We start from the raw sequence: 18,433 nt of genomic DNA, 5'->3' as shown, positions 1-18,433 counted from the left end.
AGTGACAGTAGTATCCGACAGGGATCCCAGGTTCACTTCTCAGTTTTGGAGTAGCTTCCAGCAAGCTATGGGAACAAAGCTGTCTCTTAGTACTGCCTTCCATCCCCAGATTGATGGACAATTCGTACGCTTGAGGATATGCTCCGAGCTTGTGTCCTTGACTCTGGGGGCTATTGGGATGACCATCTGCCCTTGATAAAGTTTGTCTACAACAACAGCTACCAAGCAAGCATCGGCATGGCTCCATATGAGGCGTTATATGGGCGCCCGTGCAGATCACCGATTTGCTGGGAGGAAGTAGGCGATAGAAGATTGTTCGGCCTAGAGTTGGTAGAGGAGACCACGTCCAAGATAGTTAAAATCAAGAAGAACATTTAGACAGCTCAGAGTAGGCAGAAGAGTTATGCAGACACCCGGAGGAGAGACCTAGCGTTTGAGAAAGGTGACCGAGTATTTCATAAGGTCACTCATTTCAAGGGTATCAGTAGGTTCGGCAGGAGGGAAAAATTAAACCCCGATATATTAGACCCTTTGAAATCTTAGACAGGATTGGTACTGCTGCCTACAGACTAGCACTGCCTCTAGAGCTCTCTAGAGTCCACAACGTGTTCCACGTATCCATGCTACGTAAGTACAACCCGGACCCTTCTGATGTCTTGGCTCATGAACCACTTTCACTCCAAGAGGACTTGTCTTATGAAGAGGTACCAGTCGGTATCACGGACCAAAAGAGCAGAATACTCCACAACCAAAAAATATCATTTGTAAAGGTCGTGTGGCAGAACCACACGTCCAGGGAGGCTACTTGGGAGCTAGAATCAGAATTTAGAGCCCAGTATCCCCATTTGTTCGTCCAAGAGTAAGAGCCAAATTCGGGGGACAAAATTTCTTAAGGGGGGGAGAGTTGTAACACCCAAGTATCATTATTTTTTATTTTGTAATTATTTGAATTTTTTTATTTGTAATTAATTTAATTTGATTTTATTTAATCTAATTTCATGAAAATAAAAATAATAATAATGATAAAATTGGGTAAAAATATTATTTAGATTTAATTGAAATTGATTTTGGAAAAAAGGGGTGAAAATTTAGATTCTGGGGGTGTTTTTGAAAAGAAAATCGGAAACCGGGGGTCAAAACGCAATTTAAAAAAGTTGTGCCACGTCAGCAGCCACGTCAGCGGCCCAGTCAGCAACCCCAGCAAACCAAGACGCGCCACGTGGCAAGGAAACGCTGACCAGGGGACGGGCCATGTAGGCGATCCGCGAGCGCGCAATCGGACGGCCCAGATCCGTTCTCGCGCGCACGGACGGCCCAGATTCACGCGCACGGACGGCCCAGATTCAATCAGGCACAGACGGCCCAGATTGCATCGCAATGGACAGTCCAGATTTAATCCCAATTAAATCGTGATCGAACGGTCCAGATTTAATCTTAATGGACGGTTGAGATTAAAAGGCAAAGGGTATAAATAACCCCACCCACACATGACCACAAAAACCCTAGCCGCCACTGCCTCGCCAAATAAGAAGAACCAGACGCCGGGGGAGTCGGCCGCCGCCACCTGCCGCCGCACCGGGGAAGTTTTCGACCGCCGATTGAGGTAAATTTTCTCCCCCTTGCTTGTTTTTTGATGTTGAGTCCGCCTATGGCCAAACCAGAGCCAAACCACCGGCCAAACGGTCGGAAAACCAAGCCGAAGCCCAACGGCGCTGCCGCACCCCTCCTCGATTTTTGCCTCCGATGAGGCCCTTCCCGGCCTCCGTTCGATGCAATTTTTATACCACTGTGATCACCATTCTTTTCTCTACAGGTTGATCGGAGCCAAACATCAAAACGCAACTCACGCCGGAGTAGCCGCCGCACCCGAGAGCACCGCCGCCAGTAAGTTTCGATTTTTCGTAATTTTTTTGGCCCATCGAGGGCCCTAGGGTTGTTTTATCGCAGGGACCGATGCAAGTGTGGCCGAATTCGGCCGAAAACGGCCAACCTGAGGCGAATCACCGCCGTGCCGGAATTGCGATATTGGCCGAAAGGGGCCCTAAGTCTGATTTGGAATTTTTTGGGATACGTGCAGGTACCGGTAGTGCGTTTCAGTTTTTCAGAAAAAATTCAGGGAAATTAGGAACAGCCTGTAGGCGCACTGTAGAGTCGAATTCAGACCCCGAAATAGGTAAGGACCCCTCACTCTATTTCCTATCACGGTATTAAAGCTAAATAAATAATTAAACTGTACTGTGTGACTTTATAGATGTATAATTGATTAAGTTTGCCAATGGAACCCGAGTCTGATACTGTGTTGGTCTGTTATTGTTTGATTTAATTTCCAGTATTAAATGCAGCATGATGTTTGATGTAATTATATTATGGTCTCGTATGCATGAATCATGGTTTATTTTATTATGGTTGGTATTATGCTTATCCCGATACTGTGTTTTCTTATTTGGTGTCGATGATTGGTTTACATGTTTGTGTATGATTGGATGGTTGAGACCAAAGAAAAAGGGCAAAAAGGTTATGTGAATTGATAATTGGATAATGTAGACAGCTTGACTAGATATCTTGAGAGATGGTGGACGGACCGGGTCCATAAGGAACCCTACCGGGAACGTGGTCTCTCATACCGGACGGGGTATGGAGACCTTATGTGTTTTGGTGCCCATACCGGACGAGGTATGGGGACAGTCCGTTTATCCCTCATACCATACGGGGTATGAAGGTTTATGGTTTTGGCGCCCATACCGGACGGGGTATAGGGACGGCCCTGGAATCAGGTTATTAATGTTTATGGTTCACAGGTAGCGGAGACCCCCTATGGATCCCCATGGATACTAGTAGGCTGGTAAATGAGGAAGGTATGTTGTTTAATGATTGAAATGTAAAGGTGTGATATATGTTATGTTATAAAGTGTGTATGATTTCATGATATTGTAAGATTATTATTTTCATATATTGTTTTTATGGATCTCGCGAGGTAAGTGGACAGTAAAGGATTTTATTATTGATAAAAGAATTTGTTATAAATTATGCTCCATTGGTCATTTTGTTTTCTACCCACCTTTACTTCCGTGGCGGTGAGATAGTGTGATGCCTTTACTGGGCTAGTGTAGCTCATTCCTTATTTAACCATTTCAGATCAGGAAGACATTGTTCCCGAGCCCGTTCCGCAGGAAGACGGCGAAGGGGACGTCTAAAGACTCCATAGCTATATTTATAGTTCTTATTTCGAGTATCTCTTTTAGTTAGTTTCTTCTTTCATGTTTTGAGTACGTTTTAGTTATTGTGTAAGGGTGCTAATCAAAATTTTTATTACGCTTCCGCATTTGACATTTTTAATACATATAATTCTTTTAAATTTTCGGGGCCGTTACATTAGTCACACACATAAAGGAAAATACCACAACTAACTACTTAATATCAAATATAAACCTTCAACCGTAGACGCATCAATACAGTAGAGTACAAATTAATACATCCTTAGTTTACATATGATTTACACTACTACCAATTATGTAGGTATCCAATTATAGTGGTAGTAACCCCTGCTCCATTTCCTCTATATACTAGGTTCGGAAATCGGCAATTCCGATTCTGACTCCAGTCCTACTTCATCTGTAAATAATAGAGAATGAGTACATATAACTCAATGCAGTAAATTTAAATCACAAGTATAGCATAAAAACCCAATTAAAACATCATTCTTATATGTTTTCCCTTCCCGTTATCTAAGTCATGCTTTATTTCTACCCTCTAACTCTACAGTATTACTATATTTTCCTAGTAATTAATTGTAGTTCATATTAGGTGTACTCAACCCCCTGACGTCAAACCCTCGGCCCTGACTCGACCACTCACCCACACGGTTATCCCCATCCGTCACCAGTATCGGCGACCATTATTTACCTTTCTATCACTCGACCCCTAGCTGGCCACCCACACACACCAATATTGTTTCCTTGCATGACCAACATCTGCGACTCAACACATTATTTGTTGGGAACCCCCAAACATCACCACTATCGCCGATTGACTTACCCTTTTTAGGTAACGACAACCAACGTTGGCATCCCCTAACTCAACCACCTTTAAGGCAATCTCACCCCGTCCATACTCAATATGCCCCGCATACTCGCATACTTAACCCCCACGTCGGATATTCCAACACAAGTTATTACTAAACCATCAACATTATCTTGAAACTCTCAAATTCCCTAACATATTTACAGAACGTACATTAACACATCCTCATATAACACACACTCACGCCTAGCACATTTACACAAACACACCTCTACACACCCTTACAATTCATAAATTTACAGCATATACACTAATACACATTCCCATACAACACACACTCACACCTAGCACATTTACACAAATACACCTCTCCACCAACTAGTCATACACACCACCATTACAGGCCTACTTTTACTGTTCCCTAATTTTCAAAATACTCACACCCCACCCCTACATGTCTACACTCACTGTTACCAACTAATCCACTCTCCGTCTCTTTCTTCCCCTCTCATTGTTTGTCTCGGCTTCTCATTCTCTTTTTTCTATCAATACCACTCTCTCACAGCACTCTGTCTCTCCCTATCTTCTTCTATTAGCATCTCGCCTCCTACCCTCTCGTACTCATTATACCTCTAATCGTTCCACTCTCAGTACCTTTCTTGCCTCCTCTTCATTTGCCTCGGCTTCCAGCACTCCTATCCCTATCCTTACCAATCCCCCACAGTCCTTCGCTTATCCCACTCTCTCTTTTTTGACATTTCGCCTCACCTCCTCCCATGCACATTTTGCTCATCCAAACTCCCTCTAACTCACATCACCTCCCTACAAACTCTCTTGCACCTTTTCCATCACTGTACTTCTTCCTCTAGCAGTAACCGAAACTCACCTTCACTCACTCACCGTACTCATCGATCTCTCCTCTTGTGGCTTCCTCCACTTCTCTCCACTCACAGCTCCAGCCAATGTTTCTGCCACTCATAGTCTCTTTCTGCTCTCCTATTCCATCTATCAGTGTTCCTAACTTCATTATCTTAGCTATTTATACATTTCTTCAACACTTACAGTCACACTCCACATTTCATCCTCATCCTAAACTTGAAAATTAAATTTACTTTACCTCTAGTCTCCTTCTTTTCTTTCTGCACCTTCGTAGCTCGCACCATCACCTTCTTCTTTCTCCCGCTCTTTCTTCTCGTTCCTTCCCGCTCCGACTTCCCTTTCTCTCGAATCTTCTCTTCCTCGTTTCCTCCTCTATGTTTTTCCCTTTTTCTTTCCCTCTTTTCTTTTTTCCTTCTTTTTTCTCCTATTTATATCTCACCTACTTCTCATCCTGACCGTCTATCCCATCTCACCCCCTACACTCATCCTAGTTGTCCACTACCTCTCCCCCAAATGACACCGTTCCCTCTTCCTCTCCCCAAATATATATATTTATGTTTATATATTATTATTATTATCAGTATTATTACCATATATATATATATACACATATATATTAATACAATTTTTCTATTTAAATATGAACTACTACATATATTCTATTTGTAACAGTCCAGAAATCAAACTCCGAATTTTATTTGTGAAATTCGGGAGAAAATTAAAAAAATACATAAAATCAATTAAATTTAAAAATAATGTAGTGAGGATTAGAACGTTATTTAAAAATTTAAAATAAATTAATAAAATATCTTTAAATATGTATATTAGAATTCATAATTAGTATAATAAATTAAATTTTAAAAATAATTAAGAAACATTGAAATCAATAAAGTAATAAAATTAAATTAGAAAAAAGTTAGAAAATTAATTAACTTAAAATTTGATTAGAAAATATTAAATTTTATAATTTAATTAAACTAAATATTGTAAAATGAATACAAGAACAAAAAAAATTAAAAATTTACAATAATAGAAATGACCAATCAAATAAGAGTAGGTGCTGAAACATGTAAAGATTTGAAAATTGAATAGGGGTGGCCATATGGCCACCATGCACATGGATGGGAAGATTCCCTCCCACTCCTACGTTGCCACCTCATTTTCCTTATCCCTTCTCCCATCGTATAAATACCAAATAAATTATTTTTTCTCTCTTTTAAATCTACAAAATAAAAGAATAAAAAGAGAAGAAAAGAAGAGTAAGGAGGAGAGGGAGAAGAGAGACGGGAATAAGAGAGAGAGAGTGTGAGAGTGAGAGTATTGGGATGTTTGGTGCGGCAGAAGGAACAAGAATGTTGAGTAGGGACGGGTGGCTTAACCACTATGAGGCCGCTCTTCTCACATATGTTTTTCTTCTGAATATCCAAACGTGAGTTCTTTTCTTGTGATTCTCTTCCTGAATAGTTTAGAATAACATATATTATATTCAAAATAAATACATTTTAAGTTTGTTTGATTTTAAACGAAAAATTTGAACTTAAATAAAGAGATGATGAGAGTAGTTTAGTGTAGTAAAAGAGTGATAAAAATTGAGTTATACCTATATATATGTATATATATTTATCTAGGATATATATAGTGTATATATATATATATATATGCATATGAGATATCCATATATAAACTATAATGAATATGTGAAATATATTTATTTTCATGAATTTTGATGTAAATGTATGAAAGGAAACAAATATATATATATATATGTATATATAGAGGTATAATGTGTGTATACAGAAATATATATATATACATAGAACTATGTATAAATAAATGCATGTATGAGTATATATTATTAAAAAAATATTTTGTATATATATATAATACACATGTTTTAATAAGTATATATATATGTAGTAATAGAAACAATAATATTTAGATGATAATAAGAAACTTTATAACTATAGTTGTAAATTTACAATATGGTGTAAGTTAAGAGTAGAAAAATATGATAAATGAATAAATTTAGAAAAAAAATGTGTGTGTACTATATATATAAGTATGCATTGTGTATTTGTATTTAATATAATAATATATATATAGATATAGGTTATATATATAGAAATGGGTTTTAATAAAGATAAGTATGATTAACACAATATATGAGCATATGTAATAAAAATAAATGGTAATGGAGTGAGATTTTACATATATATATATAAGTAATGTTATAAGTTTTATAATTATAATTACATAATTGTATCTTATAATATAAATAAATAATAATAATAATAAGAGAGATATATATATATATATATGTACATAATAAATGAGTGTGTGTATAAATATATAAGCATATGTATGTGTGTGTGTATATATATATGGGAGAAGAATAAATACATTAAAATTCAATTAAGAATTAGGTAAATTATGATAGTTAGGAGAGTTGAATTTAATTGAATACAAATTTAAGGAGAATTGAATTTAATTGAATAAATAATTTATAAGAATTAAATTAGATTGGATAAGTAATTGATAAGTAAATTAATTTAGCCATAATGTATAATAATTAGGTAAAGGTAATTTAAAATATTAAAAGAAATAAATTTTGAAAATCATTTGATTTAATAAATATGTAAAAAAAATTAATAAATTTTGTTTTAAATATAATAGAGGATATAAGAAAATAGAAAAAGAATATTTGTAATGATTTCTCAATGAATATTAGATAAAATAAATTAAAAATAAATTACTAATTAATTAATATAAAATGATAAAAAATTATTATTTACTAAATTATGTAATTAATCAAATAGATAAAATAAAAAAAGTTAAATTTAATGATCGCTTTAGTAACTAGAATAGTTGTAGAAACAAGATAGACATGCAATATGATTGCATGAAACTCTTAGGTTCATCGCTGACCCGAGAAGACTTAGTTGTTATGCATATTTTTGTTAATATTCGGATCGTATTTGGAACTCAAATAAGAATTATTTAGTTTTGAAATCTGTATGTATATCTAATAGCTATCCCGAAGCTACGTTTGTATGTTTTGAAAAATGTTTTCAAACAAAAATATGATTAAGTTTTGAGTAAGGTTTATAATATTAAGTAATCATAATTTGATAATCAAGTAAGTGGGAGAATTGAAAAATGGTGATACTTAATGTTTTAATTTGTCATTTACTTGTTGCTTAATTGTTGAATTAAGATTGTATATTTTAAATACTGTATAATGATTGATGGTATGATGAATTGAATAGTCTTAATAGAGTATTAATAATAGTGCATATTCACCAATAAGATCATGAACACATAAAATAACCCTTATAAATAAATAAGATCAACAAAAAAAAAATACACTTTCTTATAAACTTAAAAATTTTAAATAAAACTAATAAAATTAAAAACTAAAAATAATACAAGCATTAAAACATAAATAATAAACAAAATAATAACTAAATAAATTACAATAAACAGGAAAGTGTAGGATTAGATAGAGTTAGTGAGCTCTATAAGGATAGAAAAGAGATAAACTATGAGATTTAGAATAGTGTGAGATATAAAGTAAGGTTAATTGAGAAAGTGTACAAAGTTTCTAAAGAATATAATTAGTCTATTAGGAAAAATAAAAATATCAATCTTAACTAGAATGAAGAAAAAGAAAACAAAATAAAAACTTGGAAGAAACGAAAAATTTAGAGTTAACCCGTTTAAGATTAGTATGGCTAAAATTTAGCGGTGTGGTGAACCCTATCCTTGGGTGGATGGAAACCCTTCTAGACGTGGTTGGGGTGTGTGTTATGTTCTGGATCACCTAGCGACAGATTGATGTGACCATTGTGTGTGTTTTCGCTGTGTGTGCATCCCCGTGTGATAGTAGAAATTCTGATCCCATAATGATACCAATTGGATAACGAATTCATTCGTTCAATCTCAAAGAAAATTTTAAAACTTTAATAACTTTAAATTGATAATTGTATTGGGACAAATCGAGAATCGGAGATACCCACTAAGGAGTAACAGATGTCTCGATTTGGTAAAAAAATTGTAAGAAATTCTGATATATGGATTTATGGGATAAATATGGATTAGAGAGAAACTGATGGATGAGTATGGTTTTAGAACCAGATGTGATGTGATAATAGTGTACGATATGAGTGGTTACAATTAGGGAATTAAGAAAGGAAAGAAATTAAGAGGATAATGAGAAAATAATGAGAAAGATGAATTTTGAGAGATAACTAGTAAAGGAGAATAGTAAGAAAAAAATAGTAGATAGAAGGAAGTTAGGGGGAACAATGAGATATGAGATATGAGATAAGAAATATAATATATCTGCATTTTATAGTTTTAAAACATAAAGGGAAAGAAAGGTTTTATATTTTTAATTGATTATATATTGGTATGTCGCATGCCTAAGGTGTAGTTTATTTGATATACTTACTGAGTTCATTGTTTTGCTCACTCAATTCAAATTATAATCATTTTTCAGATCAGGTCGAGGAAAATAATTTAGAAAGCCAAATCATGAATTTCATGTTTTGGTTTTCATCTGGTGAGTTTTAGTCCAGTTATGGACTGTAACACCCACAAAAATTTGTTTTAATTAAATAATTAATAAATATAATTTTTGTTTAATTTAATTTATTTTATTGTATTTTATTTTATTTTATTTTATTTGGGGTAAAAATAAAGTAAAAATTGAATGATGATGAAATTGGAAATAATTTTGGGGAAAAGGGGTGAAAATTTGGATTTTGAGAGTATTTTTGAAAAAAAAATCAAAAAATAGGGGCCAAAACATAATTGTGAGAAGTTTCACCACGTCAGACGCTCGGTCAGCCGGTCCAGTGAATCAAGAAGCACTGCATGGCAACAGGCGCTGACGTGGTGCCATGCGGGAAGCCATGCAGGCGATCTGCGTGCCCGCGATTGAACAACCCAGGTCTATTCCTGCGCGCACGGACGGCCTAGATGCCCTCCCTCCCAAACGCGATCGAATGACCAGATTCAAACGCGATCGAACGACTCAGCGTGAATCGCGATGGACGACCCAGATTAGATCGCGATGAATAGCCCAAATTCACTCCCTATTTAATAACGATCGGATGGTTCAGATCAAACGCGATGGATGACCCAGATCAAAAGCGGACGTATATAAATAACCCCATCTGTACCAAACCAACCATAGCCGCCAGACCCCCTCGCCGGAGAAGACGACCCAGCTGCCGGGGAGCCGACCGCCGCCACCCGCCACCGCACCGGAATCCTTTTCGACTGTCAAAAATAGTAAAAACTTTTCTTTTTGCACGAAATTCAATTTTAAGTTCACCCATGCCAAATCGGAGCAAAAAGACCACTCAATTGGCCGAAAAACACTGGCAAAGTCCGGTAGTGGCGCTGCGGAAAATTTTATAAAATGCCTCCAATGAGACCCTTCTCGATTCCCGTTTCGTGTAATTTTTCCACAGTTGTGATCACCATTTTCTTCTCTACAGGTTAACGGAAGTAAAACACCTAACCGCAACATGAACTGGAGGAGCCGCCGCACAAGAGAGCCCCGCCACCGGTGAGTTTCGATTTTTCGTATTTTTTCGACCAACCGAGACCCTTAAATTTGTTTTCTCACAGAGATTGATGCAAAATCGGCCAAAAACAGCTAATCTGAGACAGATCGTCGACGCGGGTAGCGCCGTCGCAGGAGCACAGTGAAGTTGCCATGCCGGAATTCTGAGTGACTCCTGAATAGAAAGTCACCCTTGCTACCTACATGCTAGTGGGAGAAGCAGATCGCTGGTGGGAACTCAAACAAACCACCCTGCCTGTTCTAATTACTTGGAAACAGTTCCTGGCAGCTTTTCGTGCAGAATACATTCCAGAGCATCTCCGATATCTGAAGGAGATGGAGTTTGTACAGTTGATCCAAGAGAATATGACTGTATCAGAATATGCTCGCAAGTTTCTAGAGTTTGGCCGATATTCCCCTGAGACATTTTTGGATGAAGGCAGGAAGGCTAGAAGGTTCAAGTGGGGTCTCTGCCAAGAGATTAGACAACACTTATTTGTGTTGGAGGTCAGGACTTATTCGGTCGTTCTGGCCAAGGCACAACTAGTGGAGAGGAGCTTCTGCACCCTCTCTCAGGCAGTAAGGAACCTTAGACCCTCAGCTCCACCCCATAGACTAGTACCTACTGCGCCTGTTCAATAGAACAAGAGGCCCAAACCAGTGATCCAGGCTCCCCCTCAAGCTCTAGTGGCAGAATGCGGTAAGATCTGTCAGCATTGTGGTAGGGATCATGGGGACCGCCTCTCCTATAGCCTCAACAATACATATCGCATATGTGGTAGTGCACAACATTATGCGAGGAAATTCCCAAGGAACCAGAATCAGGGTAGACCTCCTATCTAGGGCAGAGCTTACAATCTCACTCAACAGGATGCAGAAGCTAACCCGGACATGGTACATGGCAAACTCAAGAAAGAGATTTGTATTCAAGAGATTTCGGTAGTCCGAGACTTTTGAGATGTATTTATAGATGAACTACCTGAATTGCTAGTGGACAGGGAAGTTGAATTCACCATAGACCTCCAGCCAGGCACCCAGCCTATTTCGATTGCTCCTTACCGCATGAGTCGTGTTGAGATGGAGGAACTGAGAAAACAGATCACTGAATTGCAGGACAGTGGGTTTATCCGATATAGTGTGTTCCCTTGGGGTGCCGGAGTCACCTTTGCTAGAAAGGGAAATGAGATGTTGAGGTTATGTATTGATTACAGAGGGTTGAACAGAGTCACAATCAAGAACAAGTATCCCCTCCCCAGGATTGATGATCTCTTCGATCAGTTGCAGGGTGCCCAGGTCTTCTCCAAAATAGACCTGCGTTCAGGTTACTATCAGGTAAAAATTAGAACAGAAGACATCCACAAGACAATCTTTTGAGCTAGGTACAGACACTATGAGTTCTTGGTCATGCCATTTGAACTAACCAACGCCCTAGCCATCTTCATGGACTTAATGAACAAGGTCTTCAGAAAATTCTTGGATTAGTTTGTTATTATGTTCATCGATGATATTTTGGTTTATTCAAAAACCATAGAGGAACATACTCACCATCTAACTCAAGTTTTGCAAGTTCTCAGATAAAAAAAGTTGTATGCAAAGTTGAGTAAGTGTGGATTCTGACTTGAGCAGACCACCTTCCTAGGACACATCATATCAAAGGATGGAGTATCAGTGAACCCTCAAAAGGTTGAAGCAGTACTCAGCTGGGAAAAAATGACATCAGTTAAGGAGATCTGTAGCTTTCTGGGGATGGCGGATTATTACCGCATGTTTGTGGAAAAATTTTCTAGTCTAGCTGCTCCCCTAACTCGGCTCACATAGAAGAATGTCAAGTTTAAATGGAACGAGAACTGTAAAAGAAGTTTTAAGAGCTAAAGAAGTGGCTGACTACTGCACCTATATTGGCCTTGCTGAGTGGATCATAGGGATATACAATTTACAGTGATGCCTCCTACCTAGGTCTGAGTTGTATTTTGATGCAGCATGAGAAGATCATAGCCTATGAGTCCAGACAGTTGAAGAGTCATGAAAAAAACTATTCCACCCATAATTTAGAGCTTGCCACAATCATACATGTCTTGAAGATTTGACGCCATTATTTGTATGGTGAGACCTTTCAGATCTATACCGATCACAAGAGTTTGAAATACATATTTACTCAAAAAGATCTCAACATGCGTCAGAAAATGTGGATAGAACTTTTTAAAGACTATGATTGCGCCATATTGTATCGCTTGGGTAAGGGCAACGTGGTAGTCGATGCACTCAGCAGAATCTTATTTGATGATTTCATAATGCAGGCAGATTGTGACCACACAACAGGTACGACTTCAGGACTTGAGAAGAGTCACATATTTTGGTCACTTGACCGTTCAGTCTGAGTTAATCCAGAGAATACAGGAAGCTCAGTCTACTGATTCTACCCTAGTAGCCCTCAAGAGAGATGTAGAACAGGGAGTTAGCTCAGAATTTTGAGTCTCCACCGATGGGTTGCTCAAATTTCAGGACAGGATGTATGTTCCAGGTGGCAGTGAGTTAAAGAGAGACATTATGACAAAGGCTCATACCTCAAAGTTTGTTATGCATCCCGAAAGTACTAAAATATACCAAAGTATGCGATCCCAATTTTAGTGGAATGGGATAAAAAGAGATATAACTAACTTTGTTTCTAATTGTTTGGTATGTCAGCATGTCAAGGCAGAACATCAACACCCAGACGGGCTACTTCAGCCATTACCGATCCCATAATGTAAGTGGAAACATATCATCATGGATTTTGTGACAGGATTGCCTAAGGCACATTGAGAACATGAAGCCATCTGGGTAATTGTTGATCGGCTTACCAAGTCTTCCCACTTTTTGGTCATCAGGATGACCGATCCCTTGGACAAGTTAGCAAGAATGTATATCCGAGAAATAATCAGATTACATAAGGTGCCAGTGACTGTAGTGTCCGATAGGGACCCTAGGTTCACTTCTCGATTTTGGTATAACTTTCAGCAAGTCATGGGAACGAAGTTGTCCCTTAGTACTGCATTCCACCCTTAGATCGATAGACAGTCAGAAAGGATAATCTGTACACTTGAGGACGAGCTTGTATTCTTAACTTCGAAGGCCATTGAGATGATCATCTATCCTTGATAGAGTTCGCCTACAATAACAGCTACCAAGTAAGTATTGGCATGACTCCGTATAAGACGTTATATGGGCGCCCATGTAGATCGCCGATTTGTTAGGAAGAAGTGGGCGATAAAAAACTGTTCAGCCCAGATCTGGTAGAGGAGACTACATCCAAAATAGTTAAGATCAGAAAAAATATTCAGACGACTCATAGTAAGCAAAAGAGCTATGCGGACACCCGAAGGAGGGATTTGAAATTTGATAAAGACAATCGGGTGTTCCTTAAGGTCACTCATTTCAAGGAAATCAGTAGGTTCGGCAAGAAGGGGAAACTAAACCCCCAATTTATTGAACTATTTGAAGTCTTAGACATAATTAGTACCGCCGCATACAGACTAGCACTGCCTCCAGAACTTTCCAAAGTCCATAATGTGTTTCATGTATCCATGCTACGCAAGTACAACCCGGACCCTTTTCATGTCTTGGCCCACGAGCCTCTTCCACTCCAGGAGGATCTGTCCTACGAGGAAGTACCGGTCGACATTGTAGATCGAAAGAACATATTACTCTGCAACAGAGAAATTCTCTTTGTAAGGGTCATATGACAGAACCACACACCGAGGAAGGCTACATGGGAGCTAGAATCAGACTTTAGAGTTCAATATCCCTAACTGTTTGATTGAAAGTGAGAAACAAATTTGAGGGATCAAATTTCTTTTAAGAGGGGGAGAGTTGTAACTGTAACGGCCCTGGAAATAAAAATAAAATGTATATATTAAAAAGTTCTAAGTGCGGAAGCGAAATAAAAATTTTGATTAATATCCCTTACACAATAACCGAAACGTATTAAACGTATGAAAGAATAAACCAACTAAAGTAAATACTAGTAATGAATGCTATAAATAAATCTATGAAGTTCTTAGTCATCTACTCGCCGTCTTCCTGCGGGACGGGCTTAGAAACCAAGTCCTCCTGATCTGAAATGGTTAAGTAAGGAATGAGCTACACTAGCCCAGTAAATACATCACACTATCTCATTGCCACAGGAGTAAAGGTTGGTAGAAAAAAAAAACGACAAATGGAGCATAATTATAACAAACTCATTTATCAATAATAAAAATCTTTACTATCCACTTACCTTGGTGAGATTCATGAAGACAATTTATGAAGCATAATAACATCATAAGCATCATAAAATTATGCAGACTCTGTAACATAACACATATCATACACTCATTTTTCAATCATCAGACAACAATTTTTCTCTTTTATCAGCCTACTAGTATTCATGGGGATCCATAGAGGGTCTCCGCTACATGTGAACCATTCACATTGATAACTTGATTCCAGGGCCATTCTCGTACCCCGTCCGGTATGAGCGCCAAAAAAATATAAACTTCAAAACTCCGTCCGATATGAGGGTGAAACGGGCCGTCCCCATACCTCGTCCGATATGAGAGACCATGTTCCCGGTAGGGTTCCCTACGGACCTGGTTCGTCCACCATCTCCTAGAATATCTAGTTGGGCTGTTGACATTATCTATTTATCAATTCACATACCTTTTTTTATTTTTCTTTGTCTCAATTATCCAATCAAACATAAATACGTATACCAGTAATGAACACCAAACAAGACAACAACAGGTTCACAATAATTCAAACCATAATAAACGAAACCGTGATTCATGCATACGAAGCTATAGAATAAACACATCAGGCACCATACTGCATTCAAAACTGTAAAATAAATCAAACAACACCTGACCAAAAATATACCAGATTCGGGCTCCATTAGCAACCTTAATCAATTATACATATCTATTAATTCATAAAATACCGTTTTATCATTTGTTAGGCTTTAATGCCGTGATAGAAAATAGGGTGAGAGATCCTTACTTGTTTCGAAGTCTGAAATCGAGTTCTCACTACGCCTACGGGCTGTCCCTAAATTCTCTGAATTTTTCTCTAAGAACTGAAATACACTTCCGGTACCTACACATATCCCAAAAAAAAACTCAAAATCAGACCTAAGGTTTACTCAGCCATTCTCGAAAACTCCGGCACGGCGACTCCGCCGTGCTTCGGCGACAGTGCCGCCGCCCGTGGCGGCGATCTGCCTCGGGTTGGCCGTTTCTGGCCGAATTCGGCCAAACTCGCATTAATTCCTGCGATAAAGCACCTCTAGGGCCCTCGATGGGCCAAAAAATCACGAAAAACCGAGACTTACCGGCAGCGGAGCTCTCGGGTGCGGCAGCTTCTCCGGTGCGAGTCGCGATTTGATGTTTTACTCCGGTCAACCTATAGAGAAAAGGACAGTGATCACAGTGGTGTAAAAATTATATCAAACGGGAACCGAAAAAGGCCTCATCAGAGGCAAAAATTGAGGGAAGCTGCGGCAGCGCCATTGGACTTTGGTGGTATTTTTCGGCCGATTGGCTTGTGGTTTTGCTCCGATTTGGCCACAGGTAGATTCAGCATCGAAAAACAAGCCCAGGGGAGAAATTTTACCTCGTTTGGTGGTCAAAAAATCCTCCGGTGCGGCGGCGGGTGGCGACGGCCGGCTCCTCCGGTGACTGGGTCGTCTTTTCCAGCGAGGGTACTGGCGGCTAGGGTTTGGGGTTGGGTGTGGGTGAAGTTATTTATAACCTTCCCCTTTTAATCTCAACCGTCCATCACGATTTAATCTGGGTTGTCCGATCGCGATTAAAATGGGAATAAATCTGGGTTGTCCATCGCGATGCGATCTGGGTCGTCTGTGCGTGATTCAATCTGGATCATCCGCACGCGTGAGATTTGGGTCGTCCGTGCGCGCGGGAACGAATTTGGGCCGTCTGATCGCGCGTATGCGGATCGCTCACGTGGCCCCGTCCCGCGTGGCTTCCTGCGTCAGCGTTCCTGCCACGCGGCGTGTCCTGGTTGGCTGGGACTGATGACCAGGCTGCTGACGTGGTGTATCTTTTTTAAATTGCGTTTTGACCTCCGATTTTCTATTTTGTTTTTAAAAACACCCCCAGAATCTAAATTTTCATCCATTTTTTCCAAAATCATTTTCAATTAATTTCTAAAAATAATTTTACCCAATTTTATCATTATTATTATTTTTATTTCTATTAAATTAAACATATAATTGTTACAAAATAAATTAACTATTAAAATAAAATAAAATCCAAAAAATATTCCAATACAAAAATAAAAATAGTTTTGGGGTGTTACAGTAACACCCACAAAAATTTGTTTTAATTAAATAATTAATAAATATAATTTTTGTTTAATTTATTTCATTTTATCATATTTTATTTTATTTTATTTGGGGTAAAAATTGAATGAGGATGAAATTAGAAATAATTTTGGGAAAAATTGGTGAAATTTAGGTTCTTGAGGTATTTTTGATAGAAAATTAGAAAACATGGGCCAAAACGTAATTTTAGAAAGTTTCACTACGTCAAACGCCCGGTCAGCAGGTCCAGTGAATCAGGACGCGCCGTGTGGCTACAGTCGCTAGCGCGGTGCCACGCAGGCAATCTGCATGTTCGCGATCGAACGGCCCAGGTCCGTTCCCGTGTGCACGAACGGCCTAGATGCGTTCTCTCCCAAATACGATCGAACGATCAGATTCAAACATGATCAGACGATCCAGAGTGAATCGCGATGGACGGTCCAGATTAGATCGTGATGAACGGTTCAGATTAACTCCCTATTTAATCACAATCGGACGGTATAGATCAAATGTGATGGACGACCCAGATCAAAAGTGGATGGATATAAATAACTTTCATCCCCACCAAACCCTAACCCTAGCCGCCAGACCCCCTCCTCGGAGAAGACGACCCAGCCGCCGGGGAGCTGACCGCCGCCATCCGCCGCCGCACCGGAACCCTTTCCAAGCACCAAAAACGGTAAAAACTTTTTTTTGCACGAAATTCAATTTTAAGCTCATCCATGGGCAAATCGGAGAAAAAAGACCGGCCAATTAGCCGAAAAATGTCGGCAAAACCCGGCAGCGTCGCTGTGGAGAATTTTACAAAACACCTCCGATATGACCCTTTCCGATTCCCGTTTCGCGTAATTTTTTCACTGTTGTGTTAATCGTTTTCTTCTCTACAGGTTGACTGAAGCAAAACACCCAACCGCAACGTGAGCCAAAGGAGCTGTCATACCAGAGAGTCTCGCCGCCGGTGAGTTTCGATTTTTTGTATTTTTTTGGCCAACCGATGCCCTTTAAGGTGTTTTCTCTCAAAGATCGATGCAAAATCGGCCGAAAACGACCGATCCAAGGCGGACCACTGCTACGGGCGGTAGCACCGACGCTGGAGCACGACGGAGCCGCCGTGCTGGAATTTTAAAATTGGTCGAGTGGGCCCTAAGGCTAATTTTTTATTTATTTGGAACATTTGTAGATACTATTAGCGCGTTTTAGTTCCTGAAAAAAAATTCAAGCAACCCAGGGACCCCCCATAGGCGCAGTAAACAGTTTAGTTTTTTAGGTGTCAAAATCGAGTAAGAATCCATCACCATATTCCCTATCATAGAATTAAAGTCTAAATAAATAATAATATGGTATTTGTGTGAATTAAATGAATGTGCATAATTAATTACTGATTGCTAATAGAGCCCAAACTGAAAATCATTTTTTTTTAATCTCTGTTGATGTATTTTACAGTTTAAAAGCATGATAATGCCTTATTAATTTATTTTATGATTTGAATGCATGAATTGCTGCCTTAAATGATTACTGTTGATTGAAAAATTGAGATATGCTTGTATTCCCTGATGCATATTTGTTTGATTATGTGATTATGGTTGATTTGGAAAATAGAGAATAAAGGAAAACAGAAAAGTTGTGTG

The sequence above is a fragment of the Carica papaya genome, chromosome 3, assembly GCF_054855325.1.
Source record: "Carica papaya isolate Zhongbai chromosome 3, ASM5485532v1, whole genome shotgun sequence".
Taxonomy (NCBI): domain Eukaryota; kingdom Viridiplantae; phylum Streptophyta; class Magnoliopsida; order Brassicales; family Caricaceae; genus Carica; species Carica papaya.
This window is presented reverse-complemented; position numbering follows the sequence as displayed.